Here is a 13370-nt window from a genome sequence, read left to right as displayed (position 1 = left end):
AAAGTGAAGAACACACAAACAGCAGAGCAAAAATAGACTGTTTTCAGCCAATATAAACGTCAGCTTCATGATGCAGCATTGTCGTAGCAAGAGAACCGCTAGAAGACGCGAAAGAAGGACATGAAAAGAACAAATCGATCACACTCTATTCTGTTTTTTGGTTGTTCCATGTTTAATCTCGTCTTAGTCGCTATGTTGCTGCACCTGTTATTCGTACATCATGTAATCAAGGTATTGGATATGTTGATTTGTTGTTGAATGTTGGCTCCTCTCAAAGCTCTGATTACAGCTAAACTCCACATCTGTTTATTTATACTGTGATGGTGTTGAAAACCAAAATGTACAGAAAGTCGCATTGTAGTACAAAGAGAATGGATAGAAGAAGCCAAAAAGATATAAAAGAAAATTACAAAGTAAATTGAGACGTAAATGCTTAAATTAAGCAAAAAAATCTGCCAATTGGATGAGCAGGTTTTTGTTTAGTAAGATTTCTTAAAATTAAGCTATGATGACATAATCACAAAATGAGCAAAGTAAGACCTAAATCGAGGAAGTATCCCTAATTTTCTTGTTTAAATTTGTACACAAGAATCTGAATAACTTGATTGGTGACTTTTTGTGCTTATTTTGAGTTTAAATGACTTAAAATAAGGTGAAAATTCTAAATAAGACTGATTAAGATCATTATTCCTAAAATAAGTAAAACAACCATACACTTACACCATGCTAAGTAAGACAACTACTCTTATCAGAAAATCCAAGATTTACTTTTTTGCAGTGTAGGTATGCTTTGGAAAGATTTTTTTTTTTTTTTGGCAAAAAAAAAACCCAATATGAAACATTTGAATATCAAACATGTTTTTAATAGGTTTTACTGAATTCAAGTTTTTTCACCACTGAATACATTAAATAGTAAATGTACAAAAGGAACAAGAAGAAAATATGCAGTGGATATTTTAATACATTAAATATTATAATGTATTTAATATTTAATCATTTAAAGTAAGAAAAGGAGTCAAAAGTCAAGAGATGTATCATCATATTAAATTGCACAGCAGAAACAAGCAGTGACGCTATATAATTAAATTCTTACTTTGCAGTTACTCCAATTACCTACAGTCTTAAGTGAATACTGCAAGTCCTGCAGTAATGTAAAGTAATTTCAAAACTACAGTATTACTGTCCATATTTATTAAGCATTTTCACATCCCAGCAGATATAACAAAAATATAAAAAATCAGCCTAGTCTTGGACTACACAGCATTTTAAAATGTAAATTTCCCATTGACAGGAAAATATCTATAGTCTAGGCTCAGATAAATTATTCCATGGTTCTATTGTTCAGTATAAATGAATACATTTGGATCTTGGATATTTTTACTGCATCCCTGAAAAGAACACATCTACTAGAGCATCTAAAAAAAATAGAATATCATTGAAAAGTTACTTTATTTCAGTAGTTCAGTTTAAACTCATATATTATATATCTAGATGTATGACACACAGAGTGATCTATTTTAAGTGTTTATTTATTTTATTGTTGATGATTATTATGGCTTACAGCCAATGAAAATCCAAAACTCAGTGTCTCAGACCAATTGGTACTTGTGGCAGTGTGCCAAATCCTGCTGGAAAATGAAATCCGCATCTCCATAAAAGTTGTCAGTAGCAGAGGTTCAGCATGAAGCGCTGTGAGATTTTGTGGGAAAACAAAACTGCACTGACTTTAGACTTGATAATAAAACACAGTGGATCAACACCAGCAGATGATCAGCATGTCTCTCCAAACCATCACTGATTGGTGGAAACTTCACACTAGACCTCGAGCAGTTTGGACTGTGTGTCGCTCCACTCTTCCTCCAGACTCTGCTCCCTTCATTTACAAATGAAATGCAAAATTTACTAATGATTAAAAATCTTACAGCACTTAATGCTGAGATGTGGATTTCATTTTCCAGCAGGACTTGGCACACTGTCCACACTGCCAATAGTACCAACTGGTCTTATATAATAATCTAATTTTCTGAGACACTGATTTTTGGGTTTTCATTAGCTGTAAACCGTTTTAATCCTCAGCAATAAAAGAAATAAATGTGTGTTCATGTGTAATACATCTAAACAATATATGAGTTTCACATGTTTTATTGAATTACTGGAATAAAGTAAATTCTCAATTATATCCTTATATTTTGTTCTGTTCCATGTTTGATCTCGTCCCAATCTCACTGTTGCCGCATCCATATCCCTGCTCAACCAATTAGCGTTGGCTTGCCTAAACAGCGAAAGAGCTAGTGCTGTTGTTAGCGGCTAATGCTAATGCTGCTGCACCCAGCCTTAGTGCTGGAGAAACTTTACTAAAACTCATCCTGATAATGCAGCACTTCAGTGGAGTGGCTTTTCTGCTCCTTACAACCTGACTGGTAGAATTCATACATAAGTTAAGTAGTTGCTTCTCATAATCTGGATTAGAACATTATTCAAATATTCACTATTCACTGTATACCTGTAACTCTACCTCTTCACTACTTTACTTTAACTGATGCTCTCAAACACTTTTTTCTAAGCAAGAGGTGTCTACATTGGTTTATTCTTCATAGTTTGGGTGACTTTAGCATTCATCTACAAAGCAAAACCTTTTTAAAATAAAGAAAAAGCACTAAATTAAAAGTCTATCCAAATATTTGACTGGTATTAATTGATAAGCCCAATTACAACACCCATCTGTAGTGATATGCCATCTCTTGTGTTGACCAGGTTTGTGGCCTAATCTAAAGTACTGGATTTGTGTGTTTTGTGTTTGTATATGATGTAACTGTGGTTCATGGTGAATCTGATGATGTGCTGCCCGGTTGCAGAAAGATTTCACCCCTTCCCCTTATAACTCTGTTCCAAAGTGAAGGGTTAAACTTGAAATCAAGGGGTAGGGGTAAGTAGTGAAATGGGATTGGGCCTAAAAAATCACTGAAACCTAAATATTCTACCATGACATTTACATTCATGATGGAGGTAAATGTTTTTACAATTAGCTTTAAAAGCTCAATCCCAAACTTTATTAATAAATCCTAGCAGCTCTGATTTACCCATAACACCCTACGGGGACATGGTGATTTAGAAGAAGTGCTCGTGGCAGTGGTGCACGAGTGGTGAGCCATGCACTGACCACAGGTCTGCCCGCTGAAACGACCGGAGAGCTTGTTTTATGGCTCTTGTGCACAAGATGTGTGTTTTGGCCAGAGAGGAGGTCATTTGACTCGGGTTTGTTTATGTAATGCTGTTATCTCACTAACTGTTTCAGTAATATGTGGAGGAGAACTGTCACCGTTCTGTGTTGTGAAACAGGACCCTGAGTTTTAGAACTGCACTCACTGTAAAACGTTCTATACAATTAAACACTGCTGTTGGTATAATTTATTACTGCTTTTGTCATTTTTATTGTCTGATTTTTTGTTAGATGGTCAAACTGTTAACCAGGTCTAACCTTCAGGTTTCGTACAGTCATGGAAAAACTGGAAAAGTCATGGAATTAAAAAAAATAGCAATTTCCAGGCCTGGATAAGTTTTAGAAAAATAAAAATACCCAGAAAGTTTTGTAAAAGTCATGGAAATTTGGTCTACAAATCTTTATGCATCAGTTTATCGATGGATAAATTCAGTTATCTAGACAATGGAGCTCTCAGAATCTGACACTTTTTATAATATTTTAAAATAAAACATTATGTGTCATTATTTTGATTAGATTCAGATTTATTTTAGGCCTACTTAGCTGGTTGATTTTTTTATTTTGTTGTCCATGGCTTGAACTGATGTTTTAAAAATCATATAGTCATGAAAACTTGCCATTAAGGCATGTAAAAGTCATGAAAAAAAAACATGGAAATGTATTGTAGTGTAAGTGTATGAACTCTGAATCTATTAGTGTGATTGACTCAATGTTGTTTACATAAATATTTAACATTTTTAATTCTGCCCTCTACCAGAAAATCATAAAGGATAATGTCTGTCCATTAGTTTGTGATCTCAAGCTCAGGTGTACTTGGGTTCTGCAGCAGGACAATGACCCAAATCACACAAACATGACCACCTCTGAATGGTTTATAATAAACTGGTTTTGGAGTTAAAGGCCTAGTTAAAGTCTTGAGATTGAGATGCTGTGGATGATCTTAAACAGGATGTTTATGCTGGAAAATCCTCAAAAAAAAAAAACACTTTATTTGGAACCAGACCAAGACCACCTCAGCACCATAGTTAATTTTAACCTCTTCTAAATAGTGCTGGTGTGAAACAAACCTGAAATACTCTGGTGTAGGACCTAATATTGGTGCTAATACTGGTCACACTCTAATATTTGGTTGGACCATCTTTATCTCTGATTGTTTTGATGCATTCACTGTGGCATTGTTTCAACAAGCTTCTGCACTGTCACAAGATTTATTTCAATCCAGTGTTGCTGGATGAATTTTTCACCAAGATCTTGCAGCAGCATTGATGATGGTAGAATCTGACCAACCACTGCACAAAGCAGCTCTTCTCCATCCAGCACATCCCAAAGATTCTCAATGAGGTTAAGATCTGGACTCTGTGGTGAACTCTCTCAATCCATGTGTGAAAATGATGATCTCATGCTCCCTGAATCACTCTTTCACAATTCCAGCACCATAAATCCTGATACTGTTATCTTGGAATATGCTCGTGTTCATCAGGGAAGAAAAAATAAATCCATTGATGGAATAACCTGGTCTATATTCAGTATATTCAGGTAGTCAGCTGACCTCATTCTTTCAGCACATACTGTTGCTGAACCTAAACCTGCAGACCAACTGCAGCATCAACCAACCCCACATCATTTACTTACTTAAATCCAGGTGTTATTGGGCAGATAGAGTCTGCCTTCAGTAGATAGCTTCAGTACCAGTCAAAAGTTTGGACACACCTTATCATTCATAGTTTTTATATGTATATTTTTTCCTACATTGTAAATGTATACTGAAGTGATTCAGACTATGAAGGAACACATAGTGAATCATGTAGTAACTTAATTGTGTTAAACAAACTAAAATACTCTATGAAGAAGCTTTTAGATGCTCTTATCTGGGGTTAAGCAGTTAACTTGTGGTTTCTGAGGCTGGTAACTCTGATGAACTTATTCTGTACAACAGAGCTAACTCTTGCTCTTCCTTTCCTAGTGCCAGTTTCATCATAAAGTTTGAGTAGTTGAGTAGCTTCTCATAATCTGGATTAGAATGAAAACATTACTCAAATAGATCTATTCACTGTATACCTTTAACTTTACCTCTTTACTACTTTACAACTGATGCTCTCAAACATTTACATTAAGAGACAAGAAATTCAAGTAATTAACTATTGACGTGTTCAGCACAGCTGTTAACTGAAAGCCTGAATTCCAGTTGACTCTACCTCATAAAACTGACTGAGAAAATGCAGCCAAGAATGTAAAATATAAAACATATTCTGGTTTGTTTAACTTTTTTTTTCCCATTTTCTCCCCAATTTACACAGCCAATTACCCAACCCACTCACTAGGACTCCCCATTTCACTAGTGATGCCCCAACACACCAGGAGGGTAAAGACCAACACACGCTTCCTCCGATACATGTGAAGCCAGCCATCGCTTCTTTTCGAGCTGCTGCTGATGCAGCATTACCGAGTAGCATCACAGTGAGCTCAGATCCGGTACATCAGCTCACAGACGCCCTGTGCTGTAGACATTACCCTAGGAGTGATGTGGGGAGAGAGCGCCATCTACCAACCCGGAGGTAGCAGGGCCAATTTTGTTCCCTCTGAGCGCCGGCAGCTTGATGGCAAAACTGTATGAACTGGGCTTTGAACCTGTGACCTCCCGCTCATAGTGGCAGAGCTTTAGACCGCTGGACCACTTAGCACGAACATTTTTTTTTAAACTAAATAATTCCATATGTTTTTCTTTGTTTTAGACTGGTACTGTATGTCTTGGAAAATGAGAGCAGTGTGAATTTTTCCTTTTATATAAAGAAAGTTGAATCACAGCTTTAATGGTTTAATTTGCCTTACGCAAGATTGCAGAGCATCCTGGGCTGTGACTGCTGCAGATGTTCTTGTGATGAGTTTAATTCACTGCGTTTTATCTCCTGTCAGCTCTGTATTGTTAGCGTGTTGGCTGTCGTCAGCTGTTTTCTGAGACTAAATGAGTAAAATGTGAATGTGTGTGTATGTGTGTGTGTGTAGCCGCAGGGTGGGGTGTGTTGTGAGCTGTGACTTTCCCTGTTTTCTAACCCTGAGCCGCTGTAGAACAGTTATTTTAGTGTTAATGTGTGACACTTCAGCCATGCGTGACTGGTCACATTTCACCACCCTGAATCAACACATTGTGCGGCGGATAAACACTGTACCACTGTAGACGGAGTCGATCCTGTTTACAGACAAATCACTGCACTGCAGTGGAGAAGAGCTACATACACACTGCTGTGCCAAAAGTCATGGGATAGCAGTGTGTAAATTGGGAACGCCCACACGTTTATAAGTTGTGAGGTGATGCAGGTGCATCATATCATTGAAAAGTTACTTTATTTCAGTATCAAAATGTCAAACTGTGAAACTCATATATAATATAGATGTATAACACGCAGAGTGATCTATTCTAATCGTTTATTTCTTTTATTGTTGATTATTATGGTTTACAGCCAATGAAAACCCAAAAAATCAGTGTTTCAGAAAATTTGAATATTATACAAGAGCAATCTGTACTTTTGGCAGTGTGGGCAGAGTGCCAAATCCTGCTGGACAATGAAATCTCCCGCATCTCCATAATAGTTATAAGCCGAGAGAAAACACTGCACTGACTTTAGACTTGATAATAAAACACAGTGGATCAACACCAGCAGATGACATGTCTCTCCAGACCATCACTGATTGGTGGAAACTTCACACTAGACCTCGAGCAGTTTGGACTGTGTGTCTCTCCACTCTTCCTCCAGACTCTGATCTCTTGATTTACAAATGAAATGTAAAATGTACTGATGATCAGTGATGGTTTGGAGAGACATGCTGATCATCTGCTGGTGTTGATCCACTGTGTTTTATTATCTAGTCTAAAGTCAGTACAGTTTTGTTTTCCCACAAAATCTTACAGCACTTCATGCTTCCCTCTGCTACTGACAACTTTTATGGAAATGCAGATTTCATTTTCCAGCAGGACTTGGCACACTGCCCACACTGCCAAAAGTACCAATTGGTCTCAAAATTTAGTTGGATGTCAGTTGACTGTCCATAAGTCATCAACAATGCACCATCCAAGTAAATTGTTACTGAACTTTGCCATTAAGTATGATGGAGCTGGTCTGTTTTTGGCTTTTTAGCAACATCAGGGTTCCAAATCTGATGTGGGCTGATCCTACAGGAAGCCAGCATAGGAAACAAAGCATAGGAGTTACATAACTGAAGTTTGAAGATTGAAGATGAGTCATGCTTCTGATTTCTGTATCAGTTGCAGATGGCTGGTAAAGGAAAAGCAGCCATAAGGGACACTGCACAAGCACTTGGGTGGCTTGCCTAAATGAGAGAAACTGTCTCCTTCACACCAGTGCCAACACCCCAGCTGCTGAGTATAATATGGGAATCAAAGCTTTGTGGAGACTTTGATTTCTGCCATTTTTGCTCAGTGTTATGGTGCTTTTTTATTTCCTTGTTTACTTTGTGTATGCACAGATAACTACGGGTAACCAATGGCTGTGAAGGATATGTTAGTTGTGTTATTGAAATCACTCCAAACGTGGACAGCATTTATCGGTGTATATATGTGTGTATATACAGCTCTGGGAAAAAATGAAGAGGCCACTTCGGTTTTCTAAATCAGTTTCTCTGATTTTGCTATTTATCGGTTTATGTTTGAGTAAAATGAACATTGTTGTTTTATTCATAAACTACAGACAACATTTCTCCAAAATTCCTAATAAAATATTGTAATTTAGTGCATTTATTTGCAGAAAATGAGAAATAAAAAAAAATGATGCAGAACTTTCAGACCTTAAATAATGCAAAAAAAAACAAGTTCATATTCATAAAGTTTTAAGAGTTCAGAAATCAATATTTGGTGGAATAACCCTGGTTTTTAATCACAGTTTTCATGCATTTTGGAATGTTCTTCTCCACCAGTTTTACACACTGCTTTTGGATAACTTTATGCTGCTTTACTCCTGGTGCAAAAAATCAAGCAGTTCAGTTTGGTTTGATGGCTTGTGATCATCCATCTTCCTCTTGATTATATTCCAGAGGTTTTCAATTTGGTAAAATCAAAGAAAATCATTTTTAAGTGGTCTGTTTTTTTTATATGTTTTATATTTATATATTATAACTAAGTTCTTGTCTCGGGCCACTTGTAACAGTAAAAACAGAAGTAAAAACAGACTGCTTAATGGAGAGCAAAATCCAATATTGCTGCAGAATTGGATATAGATTTCCTGTACTGTTTTTTTTATCAGTTTTGACTGAAGTTTCTGTGAAACGCTATCAGTACGACTATCAGACGTGACGCCCGCTGGCTTTATTAGAGGTCAGTTTGCTAACGTGACTTTGAAAATGCTGACGCCGCCCTCTGAACCAGGCCGCCTATCCCCACAATGACTTGATTCAATTAGGGGCCGATAAAGGAACCGTAAAAATGATTTCCAAAATCATGAGACAGATCAAAACAGATAGCGTTGCTTTTGCTAAACATGCTTCAGGCCACCCCCCCTCTACCACTCTCCCCCCCCACCCAACCTCTCCCTCCCCTCAAAAGTCAATAACTCAATTTACCAATCAGCTAAAACTCTGCCTCATGCTGTACCAGGAAATATGTGACTATGTCATTGTTGCACAACCAATTTCCCCTCATTAGTTTAAGCCGGGATCAGTAATGTATTTTTACAGAGATGAGGTCGACACGCTCCAAACAGGCAAACACGCTCCGCTGTTTTACTGTGCTGCTAAACAAAGAAACAGAGTAAACAAAAAGAACAAAGCTTGTCTGTGGACGTCTCTCCAGATAAAAGTCTGAAACGAGCTCTAAACTGCCGGGACAAGGCCTCCATTGTTCACTTTAAAATATCACTCAATTAAGCCATGTGATAAGAAATAAATAAACACCAGACAGAGCTGCTCTATCGCAGCGTCCCCAGAGAAACAGACAGTAATTCCACCAAATGTCACTGACCAGACCCCCACCTCACCTCTGTGCATCGGCCAAAAGCTGGTATTCTGAGGTGTTTCTGCCCTGCCAGAACTGAACCAGGCTACTATAACTCTGATAGCAACATTAATGTTTTTAACTTGTGTTATGATTCAGTATTATATACTGTTTACTGAAGAAGCCTATAGTAGTTCTGTCAGTGTTTTATTAATGTCATCAACAACTGAAAGACAGAACAAATTACACATACTATACAGTATATTTCAACAATAATTACATTATCGACTTATCATACAATAAATAAAAAAAAACACCCTCAATAATTTAACTTATCGAGTATCTGTATGTTAACTTTGTTTCAAAATGCTATATTTATTCTATTGGATTTTATTTATATTAGATTTAAACTGAGACTGCATGTTCAAATAATTGATATTTATGACACAGAAAATCACTCCTGTTACTGGCACTCACTTCTGTTACTGGAACTCAGTCCTGTTACTGGCACTCACTCCTGTTACTGGCACTCACTTCTGTTACTGGAACTCAGTCCTGTTACTGGCACTCACTTCTGTTACTGGAACTCACTCCTGTTACTGGCACTCACTCCTGTTACTGGCACTCACTTCTGTTACTGGCACTCACTTCTGTTACTGGAACTCACTCCTGTTACTGGCACTCACTTCTGTTACTGGAACTCACTCCTGTTACTGGAACTCACTCCTGTTACTGGCACTCACTCCTGTTACTGGCACTCACTCCTGTTACTGGCACTCACTTCTGTTACTGGCACTCACTTCTGTTACTGGAACTCACTCCTGTTACTGGCACTCACTTCTGTTACTGGAACTCACTCCTGTTACTGGAACTCACTCCTGTTACTGGCACTCACTCCTGTTACTGGAACTCACTCCTGTTACTGGAACTCACTCCTGTTACTGGAACTCACTCCTGTTATTTTTTATATTTTGAGTAACAGGAATTAAAGTAACAGGTAGTGTTGTTGTCAAGTCCGCTACAGCCGAGTCCGAGTCAAGACCGAGACCGGGACATGTCAAGTCCGAGTCAAGACCAAGACTTTTTAGTAGTCGAGTCCGAGTCAAGACCAAGACAGGGAAAACCAAGACCGAGACCAGATTAAGATTTAAAAATAAAAACCTTAAAGTATCGTCTAAAAGCACTGTATTTCTGAATGATGCGGGAGAATGAGATGGCCTAATTGACAAAAGTTTGTACTCTTTATTGTTTCACTACAGCCCAAGTCCATTTCACACCAGATTTCTCCTTTAATAAACCGCTCGAACTGTAGAGAAGTGTAATGTTCAGTTCAGTAAAGGGCAGGAGGTCACTGTGGTTAATGAGGACCTCAGATTTCAGGCTATAAAGCTGTTAGCTTGTCTGGCTGTGCCTCTCCTGAGTCTCTGAGCAGAGGGGTCCGCTATAATCATGCCCAGTGTCAGCAGACTATAACCGATTATTCTCTCCACTGTCCTGAAGATGAGATGATTAGCTGGAGATTTTAGCTTTTTGCATGGTGCTGATGGTACAGTGGTGTTAACAGGGGTTTTACCAGACATGTATAAAGTACTTGAGACCCAGACTTGAGTAAAAGTACAGGTATTCTGTCAAAGAAGTGACTGGATTAGAAGTTGAGGTGTTCTTTAAGCTTTATATTTACAGGGGTTGGACAATGAAACTGAAACACCTGTCATTTTAGTGTGGGAGGTTTCATGGCTTAATTGGAGCAGCCTGGTGTCCAATCTTCATTAATTACACATTGCACCAGTAAGAGCAGAGTGTGAAGGTTCAATTAGCAGAGTAAGAGCACAGTTCTGCTCAAAATATTGCAATGCACACAACATTATGGGTGACATACCAGAGTACAAAAGAGGACAAATTGTTGGTGCACGTCTTGCTGGAGCATCTGTGACCAAGACAGCAAGTCTTTGTGATGTATCAAGAGCCACGGTATCCAGGGTAATGTCAGCATACCATCAAGAAGAACCAACCACATCCAACAGGATTAACTGTGGACACTGTAAAAGGAAGCTGTCTGAAAGGGATGTTTGGGTGCTAATATTGTATCCTAAAAACATAAAACCTCAACTCTCCTGTTTCCACCAGAACTGTCTGTCGGGAGAGTTAATTATTGTGGTCTAAAACCAGGTGTTTCAGTTTCATTGTCCAACCCCTGTAAGTAGAAGTACTATTAGCAAATTAGGAGATAAAACATTTTTTTAATTTCTAGCAGTGTCATTGCTAGGATGAGTTTCCAGACCTAGATGTTGTAATCACTGGAAATAAAGGAAACAGTTCATCTAATGGACTGGCTATGTAATGTCACCTACCAAGGATCACAAAATCCAAGAAAAGAAAGTGAATTCAAGGTCCAGATTAAAGAGCTCTGTTCTAATGGATGACTAACACAAACTACTGTATGTTTTAAAAAATGATCTGTAAATGAAAACAGTAAGCTACAAGGGGTTTCTAATAAAATGACTGGTGAACATGGTATATCTAATGATAAACTATATTGTCTGTCTTTATTTGCCCATCTCTATTCTTCTGTGTTTTAATTTATGTTTAAATATGTTCCGTATTGTATTGTGCTGTTGCTGCTGGATGCCTAAATTTCCTTCGGGATAAATAAAGTATCTATCTATCTATATGTCTGTCTGTCTGTCTCCCTCTCTCTCTCTATCAATCTATCTATCTATCTATCTAAACTACATAGATAGATGTTTTTTTGGACCTTGCTTTGTGCACTAGTGTGCGTTCATGTTGGAACAGAAAGAGATCATCCTCAAACTGTTCCTACAAAGTTGGGAGCATTAAATTGTCTTATTGCAAAAGCAATAAAAGTTCCTTTCACTGGAAACAAGGGGCCAAGTACAACTCCTAAATAAATCTCATAATCCCCCCTCTACCACACTTTACACTTGGCAAAATGCAGTCAGATAAGTACCGCTTCTCTAGAAAACTTGATTCTTTACTCCAGACCACACATCACTTCTCTAAAGCATCCAAATAGTTCTTTAAATTAACATGTTTATATGTAGATCCACCGATTTTACCATAAAACCCCTGAGGAAGCGTGTTTTAACCATGTACAGAACACTGTAGATTACCTCTCCTCAGAGCAGACCTGCTTTCTGATCTGATCTTAATCGTGTTTGACACAGTGGACGAAAAATACATGTGAAAGGCCAGGTATCGACCACACCTGTGAGGCAGCCTGCAGACAGTCTTCATTTAACACCTCACGCTGCAGATCACATGCCCTGAGGGCAGCATCAGCACCATCCACCCGAGGAGCTGACCTGAGGGGGAACAGCTCTGTTTGGACCATCAGTTATTAGCTGGAGCTCAGTGAGGTCATGTTACTGCAGGAGGAACAAACGCTGTTAGGCTTCTCTAACAGATCACTGTCACTCAGGGTCACGTGACAAAACTCTCGGAGGTAGCTGTAGCTGCAGATCAAACCTGCAGAACAGTCAGGAGGAATTGTGGATCATTCCTCTTCAGGACTCCCCAGAAGGTGTATTTTCTTCAACCATTCGGTTGGTGATTTAATTCTATGTTTTGGGTCGTTGTCCTGCACACTAAGAAAAGGAAGTACAGATTTATACTTAAAAGAGTACAGAGCTTGTCACTGGGGCTGTACCTTATATTGTGAAAGTCATTTTTTGTACCCATGGTTTTTGTGCCAGCATAGATTATAAACATTATAAACATTATCATCAACTGAATATGGCTCAAAAACTTGATGAACGAAAATTGTGTGCAATTTAAATATATATTGGTTATTAGTACAGTGGTACTGAATACCAGTTACTTTGTACTTCAGAGGGAACAAATCTGACCCTGTAAAGACCAATATTGTACCTTTGAGGGTACAATTATGGAGAATGTACCTTTGAGTACAAAAAGTACTTATATCGTACCTCTGTTTTTTAGAGTGTGTTGCATCGTTTATCCTCTGTTGAGCTTCAGTTGGCAGATAGATGGTCTTAAGTTTTCCTATAAAATGTTTTTAGCTGACACTCCAGGATTCTTCCTCACCTCATTGATCATTTTGCGCTGTGCTCTTGCAGTGCTGGAAGGGTTGGGGGGCTTTTCCTGAAGTCCACTCTCATCTCCACTGTTTTTTTAGATGGACAAAAGTGTTGGGCACCTGCACATTGATGGTTCCTTCTGAAATTTAGA

This window comes from Astyanax mexicanus, chromosome 2 (genome assembly GCF_023375975.1).
Source record: "Astyanax mexicanus isolate ESR-SI-001 chromosome 2, AstMex3_surface, whole genome shotgun sequence".
In the NCBI taxonomy this organism is placed as follows: Eukaryota; Metazoa; Chordata; class Actinopteri; order Characiformes; family Acestrorhamphidae; genus Astyanax; species Astyanax mexicanus.
This window is presented reverse-complemented; position numbering follows the sequence as displayed.